The sequence below is a fragment of the Oreochromis niloticus genome, linkage group LG9 (genome assembly GCF_001858045.2).
Source record: "Oreochromis niloticus isolate F11D_XX linkage group LG9, O_niloticus_UMD_NMBU, whole genome shotgun sequence".
Taxonomy (NCBI): Eukaryota; Metazoa; Chordata; class Actinopteri; order Cichliformes; family Cichlidae; genus Oreochromis; species Oreochromis niloticus.
The window spans coordinates 31,295,387-31,306,211 of record NC_031974.2 but is presented as its reverse complement, the minus strand read 5'-3'; positions in this window follow the sequence as shown (position 1 = coordinate 31,306,211).

The following is a 10,825-nucleotide window of genomic DNA, read 5'->3' as shown; positions in this document are numbered from 1 at the left end:
GTCAGCTGGCACTTATCACTGGCAGTATTTTAAATAACAAACTGTCAAAATGAGCCAGATAGAGGCTTTTTTTTTTTTTTTTTTTTTTACCAATATTGCCAACACACTATTAGAACAAAATGACTGTTCCTTAGTCTTTGGAGGTGACTTCATGTTATGACCCCCTTCCCTAGGGGACAGGAAGGAAGAAACATACACAAGCTCTCACACGAAAACTGAGTAAAATAGAAGGTTTTATTGCAAACTTTAAATAGAAAACCGACAGGGGTGTTCAACAGACCACTGGGCAACCAATTAACACACGTAACACTAAGGGATAACTAAGGCAAGCTAGCATCACAAAATTCTAATCAAGCTAAGTTCAAGCATGCACCGAGGTTAACAAACAAAGTTCAGCACTATGAACATGGTTTAACAAACAAGGTTCAAGGCAGGCGAAGGGCAAACTGCATGTTGAGTCCTAAGCAGTAGCCACTGAATGAAGGACCTCCAGCCTTTTGTAGCCGCAGGTGAGCACGATCAGCCACTGATTGCCTCTTGGGAGTATCATGGGATCCTCAGGCAGCCAATCGTGTGCATGAACTGTCACACTGCAATCTGCATAGAAGAGGGCCGGCACAGGTCTCCAAGTAGCCAATCGTCCACGAGTCCTAGCACACTTGGATTTGCATAAATAAAAAAAAGGCACTCTCACTCCCTCCAAGGCTAAGGTTCGTAAAACTTCAATGCTGTCATTAACCTCGCTCTTGATAAATCTAATCTAGATGCAGCAACTAATCTCTCTTTCACTCTGCAGAATGCACTCATAAAAGATCTCAACCTTATCGATCTCTGGCATATGTAGAATATTGATACCAGGGATTACACATTTTTCTCCAATAGACAAAACATTTTCTAGGACAGATTACATTTTTGTTAGCCCTTACCTAATTTCAGGCATTACTATTTCTATTCAGCCAATCTTGTGTGATCACTCAGCATTATTATGCGGCGTCCCCTAGGTGGCGATTAAACCCATCCCTGTTAACCAGTCCTACTTTTCTCAGCCTGCTTAAGCTCCAGCTGAAAGATTTCTTAGATATCAACACTAATGACCCACAAGTTTTATGGAACACTACAAAATGTTTTATTTGTGTTTTTGTATCTCATTCTCAAGAACAAAAGTCGCTCAGATCTCTAATTTAGAAAATCAAATAGAATTAGTACAGAATTTACAAAAACACAGCTGGTCAGATGATGGTCAATCTGCACTGCTGGCATCACGGAAAGATGAATACAATGCAGGAAGCAGAGTTCATCTTGCATAGAACCAGACAATAAAAGCTGTGGATAGTAAAATTGCAATAAACTCCAAACCAGGGGGGTCTTTTGAAAATATTTATAAATCAGAGATCAATTTCGAGGATTCTCTTTGTAAGCGTTTCCTTGACAGACTAGAACTACTCAAAATCTCACAAGCAGATCAGGAGGTGTTGGAGGCCCCATTAGATGGCATTCCACCTGAACAATTTCAAGAACTTTGGGATATGATAGGCTCACTTATGCTTGACTCTTTTAATTTTGCAATTCAGAACGGGTCTTTCCACAGAGATCAGAAAACAACACTTATCACTCTTCTCTTAAAAAAGGGAAAGAATCCTCTTGAGTGCTATACCAATATCCCTACTTACAACTGATCTCGAAGTATTTGCCAAGGCTCTCGCACTGTGCTTGGAAAGAGTCATTCACGCTTTAGTTAATGCAGACCAGACGGGATTTATCCGAGGGCGGCTCATATCTGATAACATAAGAAGGCTGCTACATATCATAGATGTCACAGATGGCTATCAAAATCAATGTGCAGTATTTTCACTTGATGCGGAGAAAGCCTGGGAATATATGTGGACAGCATTAAAACACTTTGGGTTTAAGCAGAAGTTTGTTCCAATGATCAAGACATTATACCATACATACTTTGAAAGTGTCCTAGCAGGGGTTAGCCTGATTTCTCCCGTTTACATTTCAGCATGGAAGAAAGCAGGGTTGCCCACTTTCCTCTCCCTTGGTTTGCCTCTCTCTAGAGCCTTTAGCACAAACCATTAGACAGTCCGCAGTTTCTCCCATAAGAATTTGTGGTCAAAATCATATTATGGTGGAGGGGTTTGTGTGTCCCAGGGATCCCAGACTTATCTTATGTTGTCAGGGGGTTTTTGCATCCTGGTAGGGTCTCCTATGGCAAATTGGTATTGAGTGAGGGACCAGACAAAGAGCGATTCAGAAGACTCTTATCACTGCAAGGATAAGAGTCTTCTCTTATCCTTGGAGCCCAGCCTTGGGGAGGCGCTCAAGGGGGAGTACTGGTGACCAGGTCTTTGCTCATGGAGCAAATATATGCAGACCAGCATGGCTGTGCTGCAGCCCAAAGAGGAGATATGGACCTGCCCTTCTGTATCCCCACAACCCGCAGGAGACAACGTAGGCATCGGGTGCAGTGTGTGACAGCTAGCGGCCAAAGGCAGAGACTCTGGTGCATTGATTCCCAGCTGCTGAATTTGGCAATTTGTAATGTTACCTCTCTGCTAGTGCATGAGGTTGAGTGATACTGGCTACATATAGTCAGGCTCACTTCAATGCAGGGCTTGGACTCTGGAACCAGTCTCCTGGAGTGGGGCTGGATTCTGCCGCAGTCAGCAGGTTCCCTCAGTGAGAGCCGACAGGCTTAAGTGGGCATCTTGGTATCCTCTCGGCTTGCCTGTATGTTGGGGTTTGAGGGAAGAATGACCTGCTTGATCTAAACTGAACTGGTGTTATATACCTGGATTTTTGTAAAAAAACAGTTTGTCCCTAACAAACACCAACTTCAAACACAAGAGTGTCCGTAATTTCATGTGGCACCAGGACATCTGAGGTTGCAGGTTAATGACTTTCTAGTCCCTGTCAGAGAAAGAAGTAAATCACACAGCCACAGCTTTACAATGACTAGTTGTTTTATTAACTCGACAGGTAGTGAGCGTCAGGGTGGGCATGGCCAAAACAAAACACACTAGAAATGAATCCGAACTAGCTTACCTATAGTGAAACAACCCCGAATGAAAATACAAGCCTCTTACCTGTCTCCTTACCCGAAACAGGAGAAAAAGGTTCTAAAAGAAACAGCTTCCCACCCCTACAGCTACCATGTCCAGATAGAAGTCTCTCTACACTATTTTCTCTTCTCATCTCGGAAAACTCAGTCACACGGCATGAAGGGGCCGAAGGCGCGGCTCACTAGAAACAGGAAGTAGGAGGGGACTGCTGGCCCAGTCAGGTCCCAATTTGTAGCCGGCCTCATTCCATCTTTCACCAATGGTCAGCCTCCACCTGGAAACTTACATAACACAAACATCACAGAGTACAAACAATGCCCCCGCCTGGTGTGGTGAGTAACAGCACCACACGGCAACAATGACCTGGGTCATAACAGCTCTACTGCTGTGTCTGCTGCACTGAGCTGTGGCTCCAAAATGATTGGTTTCTGTTGTGGTGATAGCCCCTGAACCAGCTGGTGGACACCAGAGGTGAAGGGAGCCATCAAGCTGAAGAAGGAGTCTTATCAAGCAAGGTTAGCCTGTAGGACGTTGGAGGCAGCTGATAAGTACTGGCAGACCATGCAGAACACAGTGTAGGCAGTGGCTGAAGAAAAAATCATGTATGGGAGGAGAAAAATCATGTGTTTTAAACTTTGAAAAATAAATGTAAATTAATGTAAAAAAAAAATGTATAATTAAATTGTGTTCAGTACAAATCATTTTTGTGCCTCATTTGATGATCACCAAATGATTAGGAAGCAAACTGAACTATGATCATTGTCATCATTATGATGGGCAGTAGTGTCCTCCTCAGCAATCAACTTTAAGTTTAGCCTGTAATTAATACCACCTCCTTCGGTGCTGTTGAATCTTTAATGAGATACCTGTGTTTTACTCAATGTCTCTGTCTTACACAGATGATTTTGTTCTGATTTTGTCATTATTACTTTCATAGTAATAGCACTGGAAGTAGTAATGACATTTGAACATTAATCTCTGATACTGGGACAGAGCAATGAATCAGTTTTTCATTTGTTCTCTTTAAAGACTCCCTCCTCGTATTTAATTCCCCCCCTTTTCTGCCTCCCAACAAGCATATTAAAATGATAAATGAGGGGTAGATGTGAGGTGGGGCTTTAGACTACATTGTTTAAACGGAGAATTAAGGAATGTGTGTTGATTGCCGCTTACTAAATGCGTATGTTTTTGTGTTTCGAAATATGTATTATCTCCTTTCTAAGGCCTCATGTTTTCATTTTATATTCTGTATTCAACTATACCTTTTAAAAATGAAAGAGAAACATGCTCAATGATTTATAGAATTGCTTAAATATCACAATTAATTTAACAAGCCAACCCTTGCCGCGAATCAACAACCAAGCCCCTATTTGTAAAAACATTGTTAAGACAAGCTCTGTAACAGAATGGCATGCTGTCGTTAGTATTGATACCTCACAGACACAAGTTTCCTGGTTCAAATCCACGGGGCAGGTGCACGCTCTTCAATGGAGTTTGAATAACTGATATAAAGTGTAGGAAACACATATGCAAGTCCCACACATTCAAGCTTTCCTACCACTGGCTTGAATCCAGTTCAGTGAGTTTAAATAGATATTTTTGTGTGTGAGTGCTAATTAATCTTGAATAAATATTAATAATTATAAATGGCAGATGTGAAGATGTTTTCATTATATTGAAGTGAGGACAGCATTTAGCACTTGTAATGGTTTTATGTGGTTATACAATAAATCCCAACAATTTCAGAGTATCCTTGCATTTTTTGAAATAGTAAGAACAATAAGTATGTTATGTCTTAATGTCTTAGATAAAACAGGACACGGTATTATGGTATTATGTGATAAGAGACATTTTTTTTCCCAAAAATGTGTTGTAAAACCTAAAGAAATCCACTCTCCCCAAGCTCTGAAACATTTGTTAAACAGTAATTATATCTTTTTAAATGTCATATTGGCTATTTATATATTCTACATAGATCTGTATTTCTAAATTTTGGTCGTCATATAAATGTTGGTTTTAAAGTGCGTACATCCACAATAGGAAATAAATTGCATAACTTAGACCTTTATGGCAAACATTTATGCTACTCTAACCAAGCAATCAAAGTACTTTTCACTACAAGCCACATTGGGGCTACTTTGCGTTGGGGATGTGTTGTCCAAGGACACTTTAACATGTGGACTGGAGGAGCTGACTGGATTAAACCACCGACCTGCACATAGATTGCATATGAATCTTATTAGTCCTGGTCTAATTGCTGTGATTTGCATTGGTTTGATGTCTTTTCGACCTCTAGTGGCCCATGTGGCTATGGCTTGTCCATTAATCACATATAAATGGCTGTCACAGGTGGATTCATTGCTCATCTAACATTGCCAGTTGCTGTCAACTATTTGACAAATGGAAAAGGCTGGAGGAACAGGAAGATAGGAAGGTGAATAGGGACCTAGGATTTTGAACAGAAGATGCAGTAATTATCTTCCACATATAATTTAATATTAAGTTCTGTGTTTACAATATATCATTCTTTGGCAAATACAATGTAGTAATAATGGTGTACATCAACTTAACGAAGTCTTAGTAAATACATCAACATTCTTCTAAATCAAGCAATAAATCTTACACAATTAGATTTAAACACAAAGTACTTTCCAAATGGCTGATTTGGCCACCAAATGAAAGTTAAGTAAATGACCAATTATGTGTGAAAAAGAAACACAAGGTCCAAAAGACATGCAGCAATAATCCTCAGCTGTGAGTGACCAGTGACTGTTGGGTCAGATCTGGTCAGTGGTCTGAAAAGTGACTTTAAATTTTACTTTACAGCTTTCTATATGTCCACCCATCTTAATTGTTAATATACTAATAATATTTGTATTTTAAGTTTTAAAACAAAATAAATCCCAATTAAAAACATGTCATCAAAACAGACAAAACTTAATGAAGTGTAAACCCAATATTGCTTATTTCCAAAGAAATGAAGAGTCTTTAATTTTTATGGTAATTTATTTTAATGGAGAGAGACACAACATTAACCAACAATCCATAAAAAACATTACATAAAAGTTATGAATTGATATGCATGTATTTGATCCCCAAGCAAAACATGATTTCGTACTTGGTGAAGAAACCCTTGTCGGCAAGGACAATCATAAGACATTTCTTGCAGTTAGTCACCAGGTTTGCACCCCTCTCTGGGGTGATTTTGGCCTTGCCCTCTTTATAGAATTTCTCTAAATCCATCAGGTTTCTTGGCTGCCATTTGGTAACTCCCTCCACAGATTTTCTATAGGATTGAGGTCTGGACACTAACTAGGACACTCCATGATCTTAATGGACCTCTTGTCTACCCTCTGTTTTGTTGCCTTGATGGTATGTTTTAGGTCACTGTCATACTGGAAGACTTATGCTCAGCCCGTCTTCAGTCTTCTTACTGAGGGAAGGAAGATTTTATGGTACACATCCCTGTCCATTGGCTCCTTAGTGAGATAAAGTTGTACCCATACCCTCACCAGAACTTCTTTTAATATTATTAAAAGGTCTTTACATCTATACTTGGGTGATCCACCACCTTTCTCATGATCATCCTCACCACATGAACAATAACTTTCATGGAGCTCCAGATAATAACAACATGTCTGTGCTTGTCTTGTTAGGCCGCAGTGCAGTGTTTACTCGCTGTAATAAAATTCTGACGAACTAAAGTAAACTAAGGGTTTAAATACACTGAGGTAACAAGGGAAGACAAAAAAGGTGTAGAAAACAAACACAACTGAAACCAATTATGGTGGACAAGACAAAAAACTTAATTAAAATTGAAAGAAGTAAAACTAAATACAATACACAAAATAAAACGCAACACATATATCACATGAACATCTAACACGCGGAATACAAATGCCAACTAATATTATCTGTAACTAACTCAGTTTGGGGTGCCTATGGCTGTGACTCCGGAGAAAGATAGAGCAGGTCATGTACTAATTTGAATATTTGAGGTTTGATCTCTGGCTATTCTGGTCTGCATGCCAAAGTATTCTTGGATGAGATACTAAACTCTGAGTTGCTCCTGATATGCTTATCTGTGTGAACTGGCTCAATCTGATGTGTTATGGCAGAAAGAGATTGACCATTTAATGCTATTACTGCCATCAAGAATAGAGGGTGAAAAATGATACTAGGCTGTTGCACTAACTGCTCATCCAAATGATGTTATCTGTTGTCCAGTTTTTGCACTCGACTCTAGCAACACAAGAAGAAGAAAGGCTATTTGTATTGACTGAAATAATGGTGACCAGGAGCTGGATGGGTTGTTTCATTTTCTCAGGGGAGGTACCCACCCACTCTCCTCTCCTACTGGCAGGTGCTGTCTTTTGGCCAAATTAGGCAGGACGCAATGAAGTGGCCAACTGTTTCCAATAGATATAGAGTTTGGCCTCAATCCTCTGCCACCACTCCTCCGATGTTAATTTTGCATGACTGTACTGCATGGACTCCCCACACTGGTCACATGGGGGGAGCTTGATGCACAGGCTGATGAGTAGGAAGCAGAGGACGACTCCTCCTACACAATTGGTGCAAACAGTAGGGGAACTTTGCCGCTCCACTATATCACATTCAGGCTAAAACCCAATAAAAACCCTGAAAACCATAAATTTCACACCCAAGCCTCAACTCTCGCGGCCCGGTACCAAACGACTCACAGACCGGTACCAGTCCGTGGCCCAGGGGTTGGGGACCGCTGACATAGAGTCTTTACCTAAATCACTTTGAGGCAACCATTGTTGTAATTTGGTGCTATATAAATAAGAGTGAACCTCCGTGGTCCACTTCTTCACTTGGTCCTCTTCTTCACAGTGTTAATGTCAGGCTCAGAAGTTTTAAATTTCTGTTTGTAGGAAAGTATGAGGTGAAGCAGACAGTCATCACAGACTCCAGGAGCTGCACTGGGGAAGAGCACGATAGACATCCTTTAAAGCAGTGTAGCAGGTTTTTTTTAGCATCCCTGGCGGGACAGGTAATGTGTCGTCTGTATTTTGGAAGTTTGTGGATGAGGTTTGCACTGTTAAAATCCCTTGAAATACTGATGAGCAAGTTTGGATGTTTTTTTTCCCTCCATGTCAGTTATCTCTGGTCTGTGAACATTTTTGAACCTCTGACACAGAGTTGTGGTGGGGTGTAAACAGGGGCCAAAATGAATGAAGAGAACACAATCGTTGAATGAAAAGGTTTACAGTGTATAAGGAAAGACTCCAGGTGAGGGCCACATGACTTTCCTAACACCGTGACATCAGTACACTAGTCTTTATTGATGTAGAAGCAGTGAAGTATTATGAGGGCTGTACACAGGAAGCATTTCTTTGGTTTTTGAGGTGTGCAGAGAGTCAAGGTGCTGCTAAGAAAGTTATCTGTCTCCATCTTGCTGTTTCTAATACTTCAGAGAGATTCCGAACCACATAACAAACCCTCACGTTACAGTCTATATTGTGGTCAGAGGTGACCACAATAACACCTTCTAATTTTGACCAAAAGGGTCACATCCATCAGTAAAAAAGATGATACTGTGCAAATCCTCATGCTCCAGACTCATGCTACCTGCTAAAATCTCAGTTAACTGAAACACTCACACATGTAGGCCTTTGTGGACTCTCTCTCGTCCATCAGCTACACATACCTCTGGTACCACTCCGCAAGCCACTACAAGTTTCTGTGCTAAATAGAGCTAAAATTTTTGACATTAACTCAGGACACAACCTCTCAAAGCTCCTGGCACACCACTGGTTCTTCGACACACTTGGCTTAAGGTTCACAAACTAAACATTGACGGGGAAGGAAACACTGTAATAGATTGTAGTATACATTGTCATCTATCATGTCTGAAATCTGCTTCTCCTGCTCAATCAGCTGACCTCTCAACCTCCCTGTCTGAACCAACAGATCTGTCCATTGTTCCCCCAGTATATCTGGCCCAAGTCTGTAGAAAGGACCTAGTTCTCTCACTCCCTCCACACAGACCCTATGATTGTGCCATAGATCTCCTTCCTGGGGGCCCTTTGCTTACCAGTCCTTCTACAGTCTCTCCAAACCAGAGTGGGAGGCAAAGGAGAAGTACATAACTAACTCTCTTGCCACAGTAAAATGGCACACCTCTACCTTTAGGGGCTGGGTTTTTCTTTGTGGAAAAAAAGATAAAACTCTGCTCCCGTGCATTGATTACCTTACATCAAACAAAATTACAAAATTAAAAACAAGTACCTTTTGCCATTACTCACCTCTACTTTCAAGCTGTCACAGGATGCCATCATTTTTACCAAACTGGACCTCCAGAGTACTTGCCATCTAGTGAGGATATGAAGGGGGACGAGTGGAAGACATCCTTCAATACACATCTCAGACATTTTGAGTAACTTGTGATGCCTTTTAGTTTAACAAAAGCTCCTCCTGTCTTCCAGTTGTTGCTGACCAGCGTTTGCTGGGATTTGATCTGGGATTTCATTTGGTGTATCTTGGTGATATTCTCATCTTTAGATCTCTTCAGGAACACAAGATCCATGTCAGACAAGTCCTGCAACATCGTTTGGAAAACTAACTGTTCATGAAGGGTGAGAGACACCGTTCACAACAGACACAGTCTCATTTTGTTATGTAATTGAGAAGAAACAACTCAAACGCGATCCTGCCAAGATTCAGGCAGTAGTGAACCGGACTGGTCCGTCACATAGAAAACAGTTGGACAGCTTTTTTTTTTTGCAAACGTCTTGTTTTTTAAAGAGTTCAGCAGGATAGCTCTCCCCCCTAACCAGCCTTACCGCTCCCAAAAATGCTGTTCTAGTGGACTCATCTCACCAGTTCATCGTAGAGGTGGATGCCTCGGGTACCAGACTTGGAGCAGTTCTCTCCCAACAGGTAAATGGTAAGCTGCATCCATGTGCCTTCTTTTCACGTCATTTGTCCCCTGTAGAGAAGAACTATGATATTGGTGACCATGAATTTCTAGTCATAAAACTAGTCCAATTTAGGTATTGGCTCGAGGGGGCAGAACCGGACCATGATAATAGACTCCATGTTTGGTGGAATGTTCCCACGTCAGTCTGTTCCCAGGTAATTCAATGGGACCATACTAGGTCAAATTCACATATCACCCTGGAGTGAATCGCACAATTACCTTTCTGCAAAGACTGCTCTGGTGACTGGGCTTTGTCAAGGATGTCCATGACTATGTGTCTGCCTGTATAATCTTTGTTCTAAACAAGTCTTTCAGTCCCGCTCCGTCCATGCTGCTCTCACCGCTTCCCACCCCGGCCCGTCCCTGGTCCCACATCGCCTTAGATTTCAAGACTGGTCTCCCCCCCGTCCTCCGGCAACATGGTCATGGATCGCTTTTCCAAGGCACCACCTGGAGCAGCCAGCTCACGTGGATCAAGTACACGCACAATACCATGACCTCCTCCACAACTGGTTATTCTCTGTTTGGACAGCCAAACAGCTGTTCAAAGTGACTGATATCCCAAAATCAGTCCAAGAGGGCACTGATGACTTATCTAGGAGTTTATAACAGAATCCAGAATAATATTTAAAGAACTGAAGGCCTAACAAGAGATTGGGTAAAAATGGCATCCATGGTATTCTAGGGTAAAAAGCCACTGTTGGCAAAAAAGAACACAAAAACTCATCTCACATTTGCCAAAAAAGATAGTAAATGGACTCGTTCTAATATAGCTTGTTATAAAGTTCTTATAATCCCTATGACTTTTAGGAAA